Source organism: Corapipo altera, unplaced genomic scaffold (assembly GCF_003945725.1).
Source record: "Corapipo altera isolate COAL_440 unplaced genomic scaffold, ASM394572v1 113, whole genome shotgun sequence".
In the NCBI taxonomy this organism is placed as follows: Eukaryota; Metazoa; Chordata; class Aves; order Passeriformes; family Pipridae; genus Corapipo; species Corapipo altera.
The window spans coordinates 4,403,450-4,425,003 of record NW_020884895.1 but is presented as its reverse complement, the minus strand read 5'-3'; the positions used below and the strand labels follow the sequence as shown (position 1 = coordinate 4,425,003).

At 45.1% G+C, this 21,554-nt stretch overlaps 1 long non-coding RNA gene across 1 annotated transcript; it reads right to left on the bottom strand.

The window, feature by feature from the left end:
• Window positions 1–4,034: 4,034 nt before the first annotated feature.
• On the bottom strand, window positions 4,035–9,026 carry LOC113949086. Its single transcript, XR_003528352.1, has 2 exons — window positions 8,716–9,026; window positions 4,035–5,115 (listed from the first exon to the last, which is right to left on the bottom strand). It is a non-coding gene; the product is annotated as an uncharacterized LOC113949086 (long non-coding RNA).
• Window positions 9,027–21,554: the final 12,528 nt, after the last annotated feature.

Genomic DNA, 21,554 nt, shown 5'->3' with positions numbered 1-21,554 from the left:
TCTTTGCACTTCCATCGACCTTTCCTGTTGGAGGAGGATGCAGGGCTGGACACAGCCATGGTGCCACCATTCTTATGGTTTCAGATTTCATGTAATCAGGTCTTGTGCTGTGTGAATCTGCAATCACACAAACTAAAGATATGAAGTTCTTACCTTTTTCTGAATTCCATAGGAGGTACTTGAAAAGTCTGGTTACAGCCCTGAAACTGATAAGCTGGCTTATACATACTGGAAATAAAATTGTTATTCACTCTCTGCAATAGAGCACTCTCATTTCTCTGCTATTTTATAGTGGGAAGGGAGAGTAAATTAGCTCATATGAGGGTTTCTGTGATTTGACCATTTAAGTGGATGACTTCTTCCGTGTATGTGTGCATGTATCATTGTGTTTATAATTTGCATTTTTAATGATGCAGAATGCTTAAAATCAAGCAAATGTTCTTTTTTACTTTCCTTCAAGAAAAGTAATGTGAGTTAGTTAATCCACATAAAGTGTCCTGTTAAAAGAAATATAAAACTTCTTCTTTCTTAGTAGGACTAAATTTAGTCATTCTGAAATGCAGAATAGCTCCTACATCTATTAAATAGTGTAGTCTCAGTTATCATCTACTGAAGTACATCCTTTTCCAGAGTTGTAATGGAAATAAAACGAATGACGAAAAAAAAAAGAGAGTAAGGAAAAGAAAATTATGCTTGGTCCTTTGAAATTGAACATTTTAATGGCAATAGGATGAGGAGATGATATGTGTTGCAAAGGACTTTTCATTTGGATTATTATTTTTTTCCATAATTGGAGCATCCTAAATGATATCATCATATTTAGTATGTAAGATTAGATTATTAGCATGAGTAAATGTAGAAAAAGGACACAAAAAGACAAATTTCAAGCATTTGGCACTGGAGGAGCAGTACTAGCAGTACAAATTGACTCACCAAGGCTCCAGTCCAGCAGTTACCAATGTACTCAAGTTCATAAGTGATTTTTTTCCGGTGGAACTATTCATAGACATTAGGCTGGACAGGATCCTAGGATCTTATAAATATCAGGACTAAATTAGTCTATAGGATTCTGGTTTTCTAATTTAGCTTTTGTTGCTACCTGAGTAGTGCTATGGCAAGCTCTTAAGGGAATCTCAATTACTTAAAAATTAGAATTAACAGCACAGTTCCCTTTTGCTTCTCTGGATGGTAAGAAGTGTCCTGGACATTGTCACCATGCACCCAAGAGCAGTGAGGGCCAGCAACAGCTCCACATTGTCCATGTGCAGTACAAAGGATAGATAAAATCAAAGGTAGAGAAGTCCTATGACTGTCATTTGATGATCAGCCAGCACCATTTCGATCTTATCCAGAGATCTTTGGTCATTTAACTCTGTTCTGTGTCCCAGTCCCCACAAGGTGGAACATTTAAAAGGATAAATCAGATACTTGAGAGGTGTAGGCTTGTATGGACAAATGTATTGAGGAGCCTAAGGCTCTTTGATTTCCCAGTGCCTTTGTGGGTCTGGATTGTGATGTTGACTATCATCAGCTTATTGAAAATAGCATAGAACATACCTCTTCACTAACTATTTTATTATCCCTAAATGCCTACTGCGGAGAAGAAAAGACAAGATAGATCCCCACAGGACTCGCCATGGAAACACTGATCCTGGGAGGAAAAAGCCACTCAAGATCAGTGCTGTCCACTCTACACAAGTACAGAAGCCTTCTGGTGTATTGTATGAAAAAATGTTTGTAGGTGTAAGAATTATAAGTACAAGTATCTGATCATCAGACACTGACAGACACTAATTAGTAATAGAATTTGCATCGCCTACAACTCTCAAATATTTTTATGAATAAATTTGTGGTCATTCAAATACTTGCAAATTAATTAAAAGAGATAGGATTCTACAGAAAACTGAATAAAATTAACCATTTTTAGCCCTTATGATTACTCACCCCATTCTATTAGTGAGATTATATTTGTCTGATTCAGTGGAAAAAACATGACCTGTTACTATATTGTATTTTTTTTCTGCTTTTTATTTTTTGTTTTATCTCTTGACTGTTCTGGAATACCCAATGTATATATATACAAAAAAAAAAGCATTAGCTTCTTAGTGATTAGCTACTTAGGCAGGACTTGTGTAAATTTAGAGCATTTAAAATTCTCCAGCTGGTTGCTACTGTCTATTCTGACTGTCTATTTTGACTGCCTATTTTGACTGCTACAAAATTCACTTATACCCACAAAATACTTCTCTTGCCCTTTGGTAATTAATAGGTTAGAAGTGAAGAAAAAAAAAAAAAAGAAAAAAATCCCTGTTGCCTGGCACTATTAGAACAGGAACTATGAGCCTCTAAAAAGTATGAAATACCTTATTCTGTGTTTAGAGCCGATTGTACTATTTGGTGGTTGTGGCCTTGAAGTATTTTGATTGAATCTTAGAAAGCAGGGCTGATCTGGATGAATTCCAACTGAAGCTACAGGAATTGAAGAATTAAGCTACAGAACATAATGAAATGATTCAGTCCCAAGCAATCTGATGAGCATCACTGTGTGTAATGGGGTGTGTGTGTGGTTGTATCTGAAGCTGGTTGTATACCATTGATTACAAAAGTACCTTTTCCACATAGTGTAAGATAATTACTTTGTATGAAAAGCAGACTATTTTAAAGCATTTATTTTAATAAATACATTTAGCACTAGTTTTCTGAATGTGGGTATATTGTTAGTGAGTAGTATTCAAGGCTAAAGCCCTTACCTTTGTCCTGATGCTGAAAACTATCAATTATAAACCACCTAACAATGTTCTACCAATGAGCACTCTCTTTTAGCTGCACGTTCCTATTCCTCTCTTTAAAAGACAGATATTGCTGCGTGCAGGAGCACCGAGACTGGGGTACATTGTTAGGACCGATTAAGGGGAGGAGGAACTGTTCAAATTTTAGGGTTCTTTTCTTATCAGACATCTATTGAACTGAATAGCATTTTGTTTTATATCACACTTTTTATGGCCTAGGTATCTCAGAGCTCTTTACAAAACAGTCTGTTTCAATAATAAATATTACTAGAATAGTGAATGTGTAGGCACCTATTATGTGATCTGCAATAGCTCACATAGTCTTTGGCATTTGAACAATGCATTTACGTAGTAGGGTGATGGGAATATGTAAGATAGTTTTATTTGCAAGTGTTGAAATAGATGTTTAAGAATCTTAACATTGAAACCAAAAGTAGGAGGGAAATATTTATCCTGCAGTTTGTAATTTGGTAGAACCTGCCCAACATCCACCTGGATGCAGAGTTACAGTTGGCAAGAAAAGCCAGAGCAGTAATTGTTCAGTGGAGGGATGGAGCTCTTGAAAGAAATAGTCCCAACCTACAAACATCTCACAAGTGGTTTGGACCTCGGTAAAAACAGTTCTTATCATTGAATAGTCTTTGTTAGAGTGGTGGACCTCAGACTGCGTGGAGTAGGTCCACAATTTCAGCTAATTTTGACTGTGCATGAGGAGAAAATAGGAGGAGATGTAATAAATGCTGCGGAGGCAGTAAGAAACAGAGAAGGGGAAAATAAGAAAATAAGAAAGCAAGACAGCAAGGTATCTGTGCATCTCCTTCCAAAATTGCTGGATCACCCTCAAACTGTACTGGCACAGGGCTGTCCTCTATGTCCTCAGTAAAATTGCTAGCAGAGGCTATCAAAAAAACATGTATCTGCAACTCAGCCACCACAATTCACAGTCCATCAGAGTGGAAATTAGGGGAAACAACAGAATTAGCAAAACCCTGTATTGCCCCCAACAGAATAGATTGTCCTGAATGTGGTGTTCCTTACCAGGTACAGGTACGACAGGCTTATAGCTACATGGATACCTTTCTCTGCTGTACACCCCAGAATCATTTCCTCTTTCTTTTCTCTAGATTTCTGGCTCTCTGTGCCCTAGCTGTCTTTTCCTGTAGTCAAGGTCTCAACCTCCATCTGCTCTCATCTCCCTTTCAGCTCCTCTCTGTCCCCCCTCCTTCAACCTGGACAACACTGCATCTCTTTTCAAAGCCTTTATTTTTAGACGAAAATAAAATACATGAAATCTGAATGACTTCAAAACCATATTCTGGTGCTTTCTCTTGCTCCTCAGTCCACTATTGTTGTTCAGAGAGTGTATAGAGCACTATATCAAGTAATTGGGTATTATCTTCTGGACTGTAGTTCAGGCACTAAAAATAGCATATTGGTGACCACTTTGTTCCATATGCCTCCTTTATAAAAAGAGCTAAAGGCACTTTTTCAGGTTTTCCATGTTGGAACATTAGCTTCTAGCAGAGGTGCTATTCTTTTTGTGGTGAAAGGAAAATAAGTATGAGCTGGATATGATCATCACTTCCATGAAATTTCATAAAACTCATTGCCACATGATTATTTTCTGTCACAAGGTTCATACTCACATGTTCAGACCAACGTGTCTCCACTGCTGTTGTTACAGCATTGCTTTGTTGTTCTACCATTCTTTATCCTCTGCTCTACAAGGCCATGAAGGGCACTTATAAAATTGCTCTCATTAAGGCAACCACCACGTGGGCCACTGTTGTCAAAGTGGCTGATGGTTTTGGTGTTCAGCTAGCAACATGTCACAGGAGCCTGATTATCACAAATGATAAGCAACTGACTTCTGCAAATCATGCTCTTACGAAGTGTATCACCTGGGCCTCCAAAACTGAGGAACCCAAAGTACCTGGTCACTTTTTGAAATCTTCTCTGTGCTGTCCACCATTAGGCAGATGATCTTCAGGACTCGGCACTGTTTTTTCATCTCTTATGGGGTAACTGGATGTGGCCTTGAAAAGTTGGCTTAAAGGCCTATTTGTTCAGAGCACCTCTTCCTGTGTGCCCCTTTCTATTTAGTTGCCAAGGGACCCCTGGAACATGCCTATATTTCTGAAAGTCCTGTGAGTTATTTCCCCACTCACTTCGGCATCAGGTCGAGCTTCTATGCACTGATGCAAGGTGGTCTCTTACTTTGTTACTGTTGAGAAGAAGGATGACCAGCTGACAGTAAAATTGCTTGGTGATGATGAGCCCTTGGCTTTGTTACTGTGGTAAAACATACATCATTTGACAGCTGCTTCTGCATGGAAAAAAAACATAGATGATTAACGGTTTCCTATCTTTTCTTGCTACTGATCTTCTTTGCTTATGACAGATGAGACTTAGATGTCTTTTTTTAAGTAACAGAGAGAGAAAAGGAGAATATTTAAACTTGTTCTCACCTAAGTCTTTTATGTTATCCTAAGGACCTTATTTGTAGTAGAGATTTTTGTCTGAGTTTCAGCTCTCCTAAAATTATGAGATCTGTCATTCAGCTTTAAAAGGGAATGTGTATTCTTCCCCTGCTGGATTTTTTTTTTTTTTTTTGTGCAAGAGGGTATAATGCTAATTTTACTTATTCAGAAATTAAAATAGCAAACAGTTTATATGAGGTGTTGATAATTACCTATATTACTGTAATGCTGTGACAGATGTTGGCAAAAAGAGGCAGAAAATGCCTACAGCTGTGCACTCCATGACATCCAGTCTATACTCAGACAGAAGGCTAACAGATGTTCTGAACTGTCACTTTGCCTAAATGTTTTTAAAGTCTAAGGACCTGCTTTATAATTCACTAGGGCCTCATTTGGTTTCACAGAGGTCCTCAGAATTCCCATCTGTGACAATTAATGTCGAAGACTTTTATAAATCAACCCCTGTCCTTATTAGCCCTCTGCTAATAGATACTGTGTATCTGTATACTCCCGAGGCTTCTATTTTTGTGACCTAGTTATTAATTTCTATTACTTGTGTTTGGCATAACTCTTGTTTTGAGAAGAAACAGATTTGGATGATTCAAAAGATTGATGATATACTATTGGCTGACCTCAGAATACCTATATTAAAATATTCTTTATTTTCTTCCTGACTGCTGTAGTCATAGCTGTAAAATGGTAGCAACTTCAAGCTACTTGTTTTCCCAAAGGAAAATATAAATCTTGGTGGTATCAAAATAGAACACTTAAAGAAGCATGTTCAGCTGCCAGAGGTATTCCTATTCCTAGAAAATATTCTTATTCAGAAATATTTAAAACATTTAAGGAGTACTTTAAAAAAAATGTTTCATATATTAAATTATACTCTTTAATTTAAAAACTGAGGTGTTATAGAAGTTTTAATGTTAGTATATGCATATAGAAAAACTGAGGTTTAAAATAGTGTTCGGTCTTCAGGCTCCACCCAAATTTGCCAGCATACCTTCAGATAAGCAAAAAATGTCTCCAGTGTAAAGCAACTTAATACTTTATTGATAGTTGCCATTTCTTTTTAAAAGCTGGATTCCTGTTATACAGTAGTTTAATAGTTTAAATATTGTGCTAACATAATCAGTGTTTGGCCTCTTCTGTTCCCCAATCCTGTATAGAAGCAGAACTCCAAATTGTACATCTTTCTGGGTTTGTTTCTAAATTACTCCCCACACTTAATTACGAGGATGAGAGGGATGCCTTATTCCTCTTTGTTATAGGCTAAGCTCTCAGTAATCCCAAACAAAAGAGCCAGTTCTGGAAGATATAGGATTTGCTAGCAGGATTATGGTCTCATAGATAATGATGTGCAGTCAGCAGAAGCGAAGCTTTATTTTAATTCAAATAAGCTAGTAAACAAACCACTGACAAGTCTGCTGGTGAGAGTAACTGGCTTCTGTTGCCACATTGGCAGCTAAATTATAGAAAATCTATTATACCCTGTTCACCATATGTTTAATTTAATACAAATACAAATTAAACTATCCACAGTGCTTATTAAAATAACAATTCATATTTTTTAAATATATGAATGTTTTAAGATACATTCCCCTGACCTTAAGAAGGGCAATGCTGATTTGGGAGGCTACAGTAAAACATATGCTATAGTCAACAGATTCTCTTCAACAACAACAACAACAACAGTGAATTGAAAAAACACAGAATATTAATAGTACAGTTTTGTAACAGATAATGAGGTTAATTGGGGTGTTTTACCTTCTAAGCATCTGCTCTTACACACTTCACTCCCCCTAGGTTCCTGGGCCTTGTATTTGATAGGAGTGCTTGATATCTAATCCGCTGTATACTTTTTAATTCAGTGCCAGCTACAGTATGAGGTTTTTGCCCTTTTCCCGCTGCAAATAACTATCCCTTATTTCTGCATATTCTCATTTATTAACGTTCTTTCAAATAACCCGGGTTTCTTGACCTGTCAGGAACCTTGGAATTGCTGCTCTGTAATACTTGTGGAGGGTTTCAAATTATGCAGAGGGATTCCTGCTTAGGGCCTGTGTTGTTCAGAGGAAGAAGTGTGTTGTGGCCCCTTACAGACCCTGATTTATTTGAGGCTCTATGGTGGCTAGAGGGGGAAAAAAATGAGAACAATAAGGGCAAGTATTGTGAGGGTCTAACTAAATGTGGATGTGTCCAAATTAACTGAATTTACCTCATAAAGTCAGAAAGTCACTGCAAGTTATGGGGCTCAGCAGATGTTGCTGTCATGAGGTGGTGATGGACTACTTGAAACCGTACTGAAACCACAGAGAAAGAAATTAATTTCCCCAAATTCACCCCTTATATCTTAAATAAATTATGATGAAAAAAAGTGCCAGTCAGAATATTGCCAGTGAAGAGCTCTCTGGACTTCACTGGGATCCTCCTGCCAAGACTGGTGCTCTCCTTTCCAGTTCCAGCCTGCTAACAGCAGAAATAAGTTTGTAATGAAAACCTAAGTTTTGAGAAAAACCTGCTTGTAGGTTGTGAATTGTCACCTTCTCCATGGTAACATATTCAGAATTTAGCATTAAGAATCATGTTTCCCACATCATTTAAGATGTGAGAGCACATGCAATCTCCATGTCCATATGTGGAATTATGAGTGAAGGGAGTTTCTGACTCCTCTAAATGTGCAACATTATATACCGGCCACTAGACTGTATTTGTATATTATCATATATATAGTATATACCATCTGCATGGGCATGAAGAGTGCAGTGTAAAGTGTGTGTGTGTGTACATACATATATATATATATATATATATATATAGTGTGTGTGCATGTATGCTGATTGTTTATTTATTTTATTTTTATTTACCAAAACATTTTTAGAATCAATATATTTGTAAGGTAGACATAGCATACACAGGAATTTAAAGAGTTGTTGCAAACAAGTTTCACTTCTTTGATAAATTCAGCTTTAGTATGTAAAAAAAAATGTCCAGTTCCAAGGACATTCCATCTAAGGAATTGAATGTATAAAGGTATCAAGTGCCAGAGATATTTGGTTAAAATACATAATATTACCAGTGCTATACTTTCTACTCTTCTTCACAGGAGAAATTTATCCTGTGGGACCATGTGGTCATCTTTCAGTAAAGGCATATTTGGCACCACAACTACCCATAGCAAAAATATTGCAGTAAATGTTGAGGTAATAAATGAACAGGTCTCCCAAAGCAATCATGAAAAAAACTAAACAGTGGGAAACTCTACAATTTTAGGAGACACATCTAAAGTTCCTCCATAGATTTCCATGCAGTGAAGGGCCTGCCCGTCCTGCAAACCTGCCGCTCCTCCAGAGCTGCTCTTATGCGGAACAGCTTCTTTCTCAGCAACTGGATTTTCTACCGCCATATCCCGGAGGACTGGGGGGAGCAAACAAAAAAAAAAACACCTGCTATCGGTGTGTCCCGAGACGTGGTGTGTTTCAAGGCTGCGGCGTGGTGGGAAGCGTGTCCATCCTTCCCGAGGAGTGTATTCCTCAGCATTCGGTGCCCGGACAGCACACCACGCCTCCCCCTCGTAGCTTTTTTGACTAGAAAAGCAGGAACGTCGTTAAAGTGAAACGAGAGGGTGAGAACTTCTGGAAATGGATTGGGAAGCCCCTTTGGTCGGGAAAGAAGTCCCGAAGGAAACGCGGGGTTAGCGGCGGGTGGGCGAGCGCTGCTGCAGGCCCCGCACCCGGGTCCCGCAGCCTCCCCAGAGCCCGGGGCGAGGGGCGCGGGGGCGGCGGGACCCGCTGTCCCCACCCGGGACGGCCCGGGACGGGTCCCGCGTGGCCGCCGGCAGCCGTGGGCAGGCGGTGACTCGGTGCAGCCCGCTGATATTAAACTTTAACCCTCTTGTCAGCGAGCGAGAATGGGAAAGAAGGGCTTGTCCAGTTCGGTGTTAACCTCTACTCCTCCGGGGAAGACTCACTTCGGAGCCCCGGGGCGGGGGAGCGCGGTCCGTGCGCGGCGGAGCCCGACAGAGGCTGTGGCTGAGCAGTGTCGGACACGGCAAGGGCAGAAATATTGGCTAGGGGCGAAAAATATCAGCAGCATCCTGGCTGCCCCCTCGTTTTTGAAACAGCGCCAGTGTTTCAGTGCTTTGTCCTGGGTCAGAACTCCAAAAGTCTGAAATTATTCTTTTTCTGGACACAGTTGTGAGTCAGACTCCGGCACCCAGCCCCTCTAAGGGAGACCGTGTCTGGTAAACACCTTATTGGTCTGTTCTGTTTGAACACACAACTTAGAGATATATCTATATATAGCTTATTTGGGGTGATCCGTTAATTTATCTATGCACCTGGATGCAGGTGGGTTTTTTTTTTCCTAGTCTAAAATGAATTGTGAAAGTCCAAATCTAGGATATTCATTTTCCCAGCCCGTAGGATTGGTCTCGACACAGAGGCTTAAGGGTACCAATGCCCGTGTGGGAGCCCAGCCCTCCGCAGACCAGGAGGAAAAATGCGTGTTGAGAGGCGAATTTCTTTCAGAGCCCTTCCAATCTGTGGTTCACTTGTTTACTTTTGCTTGTTTGTTTTCCTTTCCCTCCAGAAATTCCCTATTAGAAATGGCTGCAAAGCATTAGAAAGTTGTAGCCACCCGGTCCACGCACTGCTGATTTCGTTTCTGGTTATCTGCAAAATGAGCTTTAAGCCAATTTCGTGCTTCAGGCTAAAGAGAGGGATTCGTATTTCCCTCCTAGATGCGTGGCATTCTTGGAATCTCTTTGTCAGCTTGCCGTAGGATGCTGCTGTAATTTGCCTGGAAACTCTCTCCAAAAGTTGTATACAGCGGTTAAGAACGACGTAAGATTTCTGAGCCATCGGGATATTCTGGCTGGAAAGAGAAAGAGATATCATCTTTCACTGATAAGTCAGCATTAAACTGTTCAGATCCTTGTTCCCATTTAACCCAGAGAGCCACTGTAGGTGGCAAAATACTCATTTCCTGCTAATTTCTTTCCTTCACTGCTCTGAGAAATAAAATACATCTTCAGGAGAAGCGGTACTTTCTTCGCGAATCTTATGAAAGTTCTTACCCCCCCGCTCCTCCTTAACATGTAAAGGCTATTGCAAAATGACAGGAGGTTCGTTGAACTCCGTGCCCGGAGGTGAGCTCTGCCACCCTCCCTGCGAGCCTCCTCTTGGCGCTAAGCCTGGAAAGCAGAGCTCGCCCGTCCCCGGCAGCGCGGCCCCCTGTGCGGAGGCTGCGGGGCCGCTGCTGCGGGCGCTGCCGGCGGGGCCGCGGCCGCCCCGGAGAGGCTCCCCGCACCCTCCCCGCTCCGGCGGAGCGAGCTGGCGCGAAGATGTTTATCCTGAGATGGAAAATGGGTTGTTGAAAAACAAGCCATGTGCAAATAGTTTAATTTTCCGTTTTGATGCTTATCTTTGTCTCCCGAATTTCATCGGAGAGGCTTTAATTGGCGTGTGGGTAATAGTTCCTAAATAATCCCTTATTAGATGACTTCAGAAGAGTTGTGAACCAATAACGTCTTAGTCCTAAAAGTGAAAGTAGAATTTGAAGGCTCAGGTCAGTTTTTGTCAAAGGGCTCATTTGAGCATCTTTTAGTTTGCTGAAAAAGCTAATTAAAGAACGTTTGAAGGTTAAAGTCATTATTCCATGCTGTTGTCGTGCTACAAGTGAGCCAAGTTTTGTGAAAACACAAAGGGCAGAAGTCACAGAGGTGGATTACTGTCAGTCCAGGCTACAGAGGCACAGAGAACTGTGGCATTAATTCCTATAGAAAGGTAGACAAACACAGTCACTGACTAACAACTTTCCCGCAGAGCCCCATTGTCTAAGCACTTTCTTCTGCTTTGGGGCTCTCTTCGAGTTGCTACAGTCGTAACCAGATCCCAGACTAGGTAACTGGGCGACTTTCGGGCGCAGAATTCTTGACCTGTGAAACAATTTCCACGACAAAAAAAAAATCGTTGTGGGTCTTGGCTGTTCCCTCTAACATTTATTTCCCCCTTCAGCGGTGGTAATTTATTCATTACTTGACAGAAAGTTAGCAACGCACCAGAACTCTGCTGGAGCCCGCAGCACCCTCGGCACTCGCCGGCTCCCGGTTGCCGCTGCCCGCTGCTCTCCGCAGCCCGCGGTCCCGACGGGGGCACACCCGGAACCCCGTTTGTGAGGGCGGCTCTGGAGGCTCTGGAGAACTTTACGGGCGGCGGTGGCGGCGCGCAACAGCCGCGCAAAGCCCGCGCAACAGCCGCGCTGCGCGGGAGCTGCGCGCCGCGGAGGGTGCTGGAGCGCAGGGACACGCCGCGCGCCGGAAAATCCCGTGGGCTAATCCCGACGGCTGTTAGCACCAGTTTGCGCCTTTGTGTATGCGTGTGCGTGGACAGCAGATTGCAAAGCAAGGCACACAAAGATAGGCGCGCACAGGCGCAGCCGGGGCTGCTCAGCCTCGCCTCCCCATCGCCCGCTGCCTTAGCGCTGAGCCCCTTTGCCCCGCTGGCTCGTAAAGTCTGGATTTCTAGGTCTGGCCACGACTACAGATCTTCCCAAATTCAAAGAAACAGATGTTTGGGCTGATTATGGATGGGGGGAGGGGAGGAAGGATCCCTGCAGCTGCAACTCAAAAAAATATATTGATAAAATATTTCAGTGGTAATAAATACGCAGAGATCAGCTCGACCTTGCGAGGTCTTTATTTTAATTTTTTTTTCCCCCATATACAAAAATCTTTATCAAACCTCTATTCTGTGCCTTCAATAAACAGAACCCATTACCTCACGGCAGCTTTTGTTGGCCTGTATACAAGCGAGAACAAAATGGTTATTCAGGAGAACGCTTTCGATTTTTATTGTGTGTAGTATGCACAAAGAGCAGTGTTATTGTATTAAAAAGAACCATCTGTAGCAGAAACAATGGCATCAAATTATCTTTGAATACCCACTGCAAAAATATAAAGCTTTTTTATTATTCTTCTGCTGTACGGTGGGGGACAGAGAAGTGACTTTTTTGTTGTTGTGGGTGCATTCTTATAACACACACACGAAATCAGCCATTTGGATTTTTTAAGCCATAAACGATTTTTTTTCCCCTCTTGTTCCAGGGACTGCAGTTAAAAGCTAGGGCTAGGACTTGGAGGATGTGTAGGCAAACGGAAGGAGAGCCGAGGGAAGAAAAACCGAAATGGATTCATTCTCTGTCCTGGATGGAGGAGGAGAAGAGAAGGGGACGTGCGAGCTTCCTTCAACTGCCTCTGTCCGATGAAAAGTGTTCAGACCCCCGGGGCTGCGCCGGGCTCCGGAGTCCGCGCGGACTTTCACGTTGAGCTGCCAATCAAACCGCTCACAGCCACCACCCTGCTCTGGCACCGACATGTAAGTAGCTGCAGCACAACTTTGACATCCACAGTTTTTCCCCCCTCCTCCCCCGTGACCTTTAAAATGATCTGGAAGTATAGCTTCCCACCTACGACCCGCCGGCCCGAGCTCCGCCGCCTTAACCTCGGGGAACTCGCGCGCGCGTTTGAGCTCGGCTGAAATTGCGCGGCCGCGCAGCGCCGAGCGCACGGCTGGGAGGAGGCGCTCCCGGTCCGCAGGCTGCCTCTGCCCTGCCTTCCCCTCTCCCCGGGAGCACACGGCCCACGGAGAGCGCTGGAGCGGAGCCGGGACGCTCCCCCGCCGCGCCCCGGGGGTGTTTCAGACGGGGCCGCTATTTCGGCGCTCCCCGCGGAGCGGCGCGCAGCTCCCGGCTGCGCAGCGCGCATCGCTCTGGGCGGCGGGCACGGAGCCGCCGCGGTGCTCCCAGCGCTGCGCCGCGGGTTCCCCTCGCCGGGAGGTGGTTCCGCAGGGCCGGGGCCGTGCGCGGGGCGCGGAGCGGCCGCCGCGGGGGTTCCCGGGCGCGCAGCGCTGGCGGAGGGCCCGCGGCCGCCTCTCTCTGCCGCCCCCTGTGGGCGGCGCGGCGCGTTCCCGGCCCGATCCCTCCGGCGGCGCGCAGCGTTCCCGGCCCCATCCCGGGAAAAGGGGGGATCAGCCCGGCGGGGCTCCCGAGGGGTGTACCGAGGGGGGAAAGGCAGCGCACAGCCAGGCAGCGCTCCGGTGATAATAAATCATCCATACGTTTGATTGCCTTCGGATGCACTTGGGGCTGGGAAAGGACCGATTTTGACACCTGGGCTCATTATAATACTGTTTAAAGAGAAGCTCTTTTTAGTTACAGTTAGCAAAGTTGAGGTTGGACTTCCCACCTCTCCCCCCCTTCCTCCCCCAGCCTTGGCCCTTTTTTTTTTTTTTTTTTTTTTTTTTTGGTAAGAATTTGGTAGATAAAGGTTAATCTTGGGCTGAATGATAGAGCTGTGATTGACAAGAGAAAAGGTGTTGAGGGCAGGTCGAGCTGTCTTATTTACAGCCCACTGCTTGCTATAGAGCCTTTGTTAGGACTGGAAAGCTAATTTAGTGCTGATCAAAAGCACCACAGAGTTAAAGGACTGGTAATGACTGCTAATTTCATTTCAGCCTCATACATCCCCAACTGCTGTAATTAAAGACGTGCTATTTAAATACAGGTGAAGGGGTTTTGTAGTAGAGGGAAAGTGGGTAGCCGGTTACAATTTTATTTAGTGTTAATATGATAAAAGTCCAACATTTGATTTATGATTTTAGCGATTTGCTTTTTTATACTCTTCTGCCCCTGCGGAGCGGAGCTGGGCGGTAGGGCTGGCCGTGCAGGGGCAGGGTGAGGACAGCGCGCTGCAAGAGAGGGATGCGAGCTCCCTGCTAGCGTGGGGTTATCTTATTTTTAATTATTCCCATCAAACGGCAGTCACGAAACATCGGGAGCGCTAGGGAGAGGGGAGACGGAGGGGCACGTGTCAGCTTTTAAGTGCCTCTGCGGAAGCTCGGGTCCTTATATTATTATTATTTTTAATTAAATTATTTTAGCACTCCACGGCTGGTTCGTTGGCTCTGAGACGGTGTAATTTCACAACCCGATATAACAGTTTCTTTCTGGGGAAACATCAAAGGATGGAAAGCTCTACATTTCCGTAGTTGGTTAAAATTGACAAAAAAAAAAAAAAAAAAAGGAAAAAGAAAGAATTTAGCCTTTAATCTCTTTTTATCCACGACGACTAAAGATCTGTACTCGACCCCGCTCGGCTCCGGGCTCCCCGGTTTCCCCCTGGGCCCCCCCGGACCCCCTCGGGCTCCCCCCGCGCCTGCGGCCGCTCCGGGCGGGAGGCGGCGCCCCCTGTCGGCCGCGCCGGGGGTGCCCGCGGGGAATTCCGCGGGAGAGACTCGCCCGCGGGTGGAGCGGGAGCGCCGGGACGGGATCCACGGCGAGGCGAGGAACCGGCGCATGGAAGCGTCTTGGAGTCTCTGGAGCGGGGGTGTTAAAGTAAGCACGATGAGGTGCAGGCAGGGGGAGCGGATAACCCAGCCCAGGAGCCGCGGGCAGGGAAGCCGCCTCCAGCTTGTGCTGTTTGCTCCGTGGATATATAAACGTGACCAAAAAAAAAAAAAAATATTAAAATGCCACGGATTTGTTTCTAAGCAGAGCTTCTCATAAGCCTGGGTCTTATAAAAATGTCAGTGTGTGATATTCTCCCGCACCCAGGCAGAGCAGAGGTGCTGCTGCGGGACCCGCTGCCCCGAGCGGGACATCCCCGAAAGAACATCTTCTTTATTGTCAGCGTTAGGCACAAAAATAAGGATTAATTTTTCCTCGTTCCCAACTTCGGTGTTCCAGTGCTGTCAGCAAATGCCAGCCTTTCAGAAGCTAGTGCTTATGTTTTCCTCCGAAGGTGTCTTAAGTAAGTCAGTGTTGACAGGTGTTGCTTGTGAGCAGCCTTGAACGTTTCCTTTTCATTAAGGAAACATTTTCTAAAATGACATATGTTTAAACCCGAAGCAATAAAGTCGTCTCAATCCCCCCTCAAAAAAAAAAAAAAAAAAAAAAAAAAGGAGTAAAACAAACCCCCCCTCCCCCAATTCTGGAAAAGGAAGAAGCGTTATCTTCAGTGAATGCCTGGAGCGCGTTTTTATTTCCTCGTTGTGGAGATGACAGATTTAAAAGAAATCTGGTGATACAAAACGATTAACCAAAATATGTGACGGGCTGCATTGTCACTAACTTTTTAGATTAATTCTCTACTTATTTTTTAGGCATCCGCGTAGCTCTATGTAGTGCGTTTAACGGCGATATTTGCGAGTTGCGGTAACACCCAGCACGGTTTATGCGTCTTGCGTGCGAAGAGAAAGACTAATGGAAACCAAATTATTTCTGCTAAATTGGGGTTATTTTGTATCTTCTGTTGACAGTCTGGATGAAAGTCATAACGCCACAGATTTTCTATTAGAGGAGCCCTATGGTTGTTGGTCTCACAATAAACTTTTCACTTTAGAAATTATATTCTACTATATTTTTATGAAATATTATTGTTTGTCGCGCTGAGTATACTGACTCCATTCTTTCAGTTTGATCTCCTCTCGAGACTCCTAATAAGGCAATTCTGTAGTAAGAGCGCCCAAAATAAAGTCATGGCATTTTCTATAAATAATAGTAAGAGCCCTGCACAGATTTCCTGCACAAGGAATTCCCAGATTTCCTCTACTGTTTCTTTAGTTAGGATGTGTTCGGTATACATAGCTCTGAAATTAAGCAAAAATATACATCTGTATAGATCTGCTAGTTAGAAACAGAGATATTATATGTCAATTACCACAGGGAACGGAAAAAATGCAGAGCGGTTCGTGCATGCGGTTTAACATCAGGAGGCACTTTACGAAAAATTTAGTGACTCCTGCCGAAAGGTGAATGATTAAGCCGGTTCCAAGAGAGGGGCTGTTAGTGCTCCCCTTAGAAACAGCAGTTGTGAGGGGCTGTAAAGGGGTCGTAAACTCCCCCTCTGAAAGGCAGAAGTTGGCACATAAAGTCAAGGGTCCCGACTGATCGGTTTAACCAAAATGCGGTTTTCCTGGGGGCTCAGTCGGTAACTCAGCTGCCCGGTTTTATTCCGCGGACTTTACTCCAGGGAGCAAATGCTGTAAATCTGGGATCGGGTCCCAGGCTTGGCAGACAGCTGGCATCAAGGGGGGGTCAGCTCTATGCTCAGCTGGCAGCAAGAGGGGGTTAGCTCTCTGTTCAGTCTCGTTCATCTCCAATTGGAGGAAAAGTGCATTTTTAGTTTATTTATATCTTTTGGAAGGAGATTTTTTTTGGATGCCGGCATTTCCTATATCTCTCTCGAGCGGTGGAAGGGAAGAGTTGAAGAAACAAACCAGAAAAACAACCTCAAATGCCAATTTCCCACTTCAGCTTTTCTTGCGTTCCCCTTGAGCCTGTCCCTGGCACCTGCTGGCCTGAACACCCGCAGCTCTGCCCCTCCTCTCCCGCTGCTGGAGCAAGCCCAGCCCGCGGGCACCCCCCTGGATCCTTCTCCTCGTAGTCATCTGGACCCACCGGGAAAGCTTCCACAAGGGCAGGCGGGGTGTTTGGACAAGCCCCGCTGACCAGTGATTTCCACAAAAAAAAGGGTTGTGACACCCCTCGGACAGCACCCCACACCTCAACCCAACCCAGCAGTGTTACAGGTCATTTTGTGTCTAAAGCGCTTCTCCGGCCGCCGCTGGTCGCAAACACATTCATGGCCTCGGCCCGGGTGGAGGATGTTCGGGGAGTCAGGCGGGCTCCCCTTTGCTGCCTTGGAGGAGCCTGAGACTCCCTCGCCTCCCTCCCCTGCTCCCGGGCCTCCTCTGGTAAAGGCTCTTTCAGGTCTTCGGATGGAGAACAGTGGATAGACACATGGGAAGTGTTGTTGTTATTATTTATAGCACCGTCTCTCCGCTCCGATTAAGCGCCGTCTAAATATGAATTCACAGTATAGACAGCTAGTCTATAATTTGAATTAAAATCCTCCCAACGAGCCCGTCGCTGGAGAATTCTGAAATCACAAGCCTAAGTTGACACAATGAGCCCATGGTGTCAATAAACCATGGGCGAGATGGAGAGATTGTCACTCTAGACCATAACAGTTCTGAAAGTGTCATTACCGTCTGTCCTGTCAATGAGCTCCAAATTAAGGACTATGAGGAACAGCGAGATAAAAGTCACCGTCTTGGCTCCATTATGGGCGATCGTGTCAGTGATCTGAGAATCACTGGAAAGGACTTTTTTTTCTTTCTTTTTTTTTTTTCTAATGTACTTTTCAAACCATGCCTCGGGATGCCAGGGCTTGAGGTGCACTGAGAGAAGCATCCTTGAAGCACCCCAGGCTGTGCCTCAGGCGTTCCCATTGAAACTGCCAGAGCTTCTTTGGGAAATGGTGTGAATTCAATGGAAGAGCCGGAATAATTCCATCAAAACTGTGCCGGGGCCAAAGAGGACTTCATTTGATTTGGGCGACACGTGTGATCCCATGAACAGACACTTTTTTAGACCATTATTTTCTTAAGTCAACACAAAGATGGTGAAGAGGAAAGAGGGAAATAAAATAGAAGCCTCAACTTTAGGAAAAGACAATACATTTGAGATAGCCCCTTCCAGGCATTAAGACTTTCAGAGAATGTCCCCAGTCTCTCTCTCCTGCGAGCCTGAGAGAGTTAAGGGGACTTATTCAGGAATTGGAAACCTTCAATTCTGGATTTTTGTGCCTTTGTGGGTTTAGGCAAAGCAGTTAGCGTTCTTCAGGAGGGGTTTTGTGTTTAATATACATGAGTTCATTCAACTACAATGGGAAAAGAAAACTCATTTGTTCTTATAAAACTAGGAAGGAAAGATAACTTTAAATAGACTGCCAAAAAGGATCCCGCTCGAGGGGGTTGCCTTCCCGCTAAAGAGCCAATATTCAACTGTAATTTCACCCCGCTATGTTGTGCAGTAATTCCTAAGTTTATCATCATCAATGGTCTTGATTTTCTGATTTATTTTTAAGGTCAGGTAAGAAAAAGTACGGGCTGCACTTATACTCTCCTATGGGAGAGAAATCCCTGGAGTATGATTTTAGATGCAGGGTAAAAACCTCAGGGAGCTTGAGAAGGCTGTTGGCTGTTTATGAAGAGTCCTGGAAGCCTGTTTGGACAATCGGCTTCTCCATTTATTGAGAAGCCTTTTGAAAGCGACTTCGAGAGGTGGTGTGTGCGAGTCGGCTTTTATGCTGTTTATCGTGTACGTTAAACGCCTTCCAGGATCTGAGTTTTATTTTTTTAATTTGCTTCTTGTAGCACTGGACGAAAGTGGAGCTGCTTCTTTCTGTTTTCGTTTCTCCCCCCCCAACCCCCGTTTTTTTTAACCTCTCGGCAGCGCGTTTTTTACCGCCCCAGCCCCGCAGCCCCGGCTCCCGCATGCGGTGGTCGCCAGCAGGTGCGGTGGCAGCGGGTTGGCTCGGAGGGCACGGGGTGAGATCGGTGGTGCGGGGGAGCCGCCCCTGCCACCTCCCGCAACCCCCCAACCCTGCGACCGGGCCCGGACCCGGGCCGTGCTCTGCCCACACGTGTGCTCTCTCTGTGGTTCCATTCGGGAGAAGCGGGATGAAAGGAAAGGCCCGGAGCAGCGCGGGGCTCCCTCGGCATTCCGCGGCTTTTCAAGTGTCCTTAGAGCCCTTGAATGAAATTATTGGGCGAAATGGGGTCTTGGCGGGCCCGGCCGTGGCTCGCCCCCTCCTTAGTTTGTACGTGTAATGCCACTTCTGAGACCGACAATCAGGCTACTTGCTGGACAGGCAGGGACAAAAAGGAGATTAAACCGTTTTAAATAATAATAAAAAATATCCAAAACGCAAGCAGAGTGGATTACACTTGCTGCGGCGCCTCGGCTCCCCCCAGGTCCCCCTCACAGCCGCCCTCGGGCCTCGCAGGGAGGGTGGCCCCAGCCTCACCCGCGCTCGGCCCCGCCAAACTTCCCAAGTTTCCCTGAGCTCTTTCTTTCTGGGCCCGGCGGGTCTCCTCGGGTCTTCGGTCATCGCCGTGTGATATACTTATTTGGCCGAGGACATTCTGCATTTTCCCCACCTCGGGAGCGTTCAGGGGCTGGGGAAGGCGGCTCGGACCGCAGGGCTCCCCCGGCCCCTGCCCCTGTCCGTATCCACTCCAAATGCGGCTTTTATTCTAGGGCATTCCAGACTATAGCTCCCCAAGTTTTCCTCGGCATGCTACCGCAAACTCACCATGTGATGACTGAAATTCCCCAGAGAGTGGGGAACAGTTAGTGCAATAGAACTTTCCTGACTAACTTCGGCTCCTGGGCACTGGACTGCTACAGCATCAGAAGGGAGAGAGGAAATTTATCTGCACATTTTCGTCTTCGCCTGTTATTTTTTTTTTTTAACGTAATGAAATTAAAACTTTTGGAGCTCACAGTTGACATTTTGCAGAAAATTGAGTTATCAAGGCAGTAATTATTTCACAGGGAGATAAAACTCTCATAGCCCTAACTGTCAAATAGGGCCCTTTTCAGATTTTAATTACAAAATAAAATTAGTCTGCTCTTCCTCGGAAGGGTTTGTGAGTGGCTAAACAGAGCTTTCCCCAATACTGGTGGTCGTCAAACTCTGCTAATTAGCAATGCTGAGAAATTCCAGTTAACAAGGACATTCTCTAAGTCTCTGCAGGTTCCCTGCCGTTCGCCTTCATTTCCATAAGAAGATTAAGAGTGGAGGGGAACACACTCAAATGCAGATGCAGAAAAGAAGCGTTTTTAACAAGCATCATAATAGTAAGATGCTTGGCTAGTTCTCACCTAATTACTGCAAGTTAAACCTCTATTTGCAGCTAAGGACAAAAAATGGAGCTGCAATCTCCCATCTCCACAAGTCTGCTTAATAGTTTGCTTTAGATTGGTTACTAGTAGGTTCAGGAAAAAAAAATATGAAAATGTGTATATTCTTTCCGATACAGTTAACATGATAGGTTGTATCCTTAGGGCTTTTAGAAAAATCGGCGAGTATTAGAACAAAAAACACATTAAATCCTACTAGCTAACATTCATTTTCTTTTTAAGACACTCATAACCTGGAAATAAGAGTGCGTGTGCCGCAGAGCCCATCACTGAGAACATTTGCAGACTATTTGTTTAATGTAAGCACTTTTCATCTCCATAAATTATACCAAAGGCAACGATTTTTTAAATCCACTCAGATTAAACCGTCCCTCCGCAGGCCTCCCTTCCAACGTGGCTGTATCCTTAGAGAGCAGTGGTGTTATTGTCATTAATACAGAAAATCAGGGACCATTTCATCATTTTCTTTATTTTATTTTATAGCCAGCTTCCCGGTCTGCCTCTGCTTCCGCCCACCCGTGTGTGTATTCCCAACTAAGCAAACCTCTATACCCAGAGGAAAGGCGCAAAAATGCCCCAAAAGAGCCATCGCCCTCACCTTATTTCCTGTAGTGCATTATTATGTATATATGACAGTTTATTGCATCGATAATTAAAAGCGTTAATTAAAATAGAGCCGTAAATACTCCCGATAACACAATTGTTAGGCATTTCCCATCCTTTATTCATATGATAAATGCAATTAGGAGAGGACCAGGCCCCGAAAGGCCTCCAGCGGGCACAGGGCAGCCCACGCCGCTCTGGTCCTGCGTGGAGCCCTGGGCTGTGCATCCCACGCACCTCCCGCAGCTACAGCCGGAGTAAAAATAACACTTTGCCTTCGCACCGCCAGCCCTCACCTATCAGTTCAGCACGACGAACAAGCACCACTGCCACCCACCCACTCCCCTGTCTTAAAAAAAAAAAAAAAAAATTATCCCTAAAATAATTTGTAAATAAAACTTTATCAACTACAGACCAAAGGGAGAACAGTAAGAAAGCAAACAGCTTTCAGGAGTGTCTGGACAATCAGAATCCGGTTATATCCCACATCTCATAATTCGCACCTATTTTTCATCAGTTTAACCTATCACTTATCCAGGGGTTATACATACATTTTCGAATTGAACACGTTGAACCAGATAGGATTTGTTTGCATAATCCACGTACAGGAAAAAAAAAAAAAAAAAAGAAGGATGCGTCCCTGTTCGCAGGCAGGTTTTTATTATTATTATTATGATCATTATTACGATTTAGACGGGGTGTAATTGCCCGCTCCCTTCCCCCCCGTCCCTCTCCCGGCGGCGCCTCCCCGCCCGGGGCGCAGCCGGGCCGGCAGGGGGCGCCGCAGCGCCGCGGCTGAGCCCGTCGGGGCGCCCCGCGCTGCCCCGGCCCCTCACGGCCCCGCACGGCCCCGCACGGCCCCGCTCCGGGATCCCCGCCCTGGGGTCCCCTGCCGCCCCGCACCCCCTCCGCC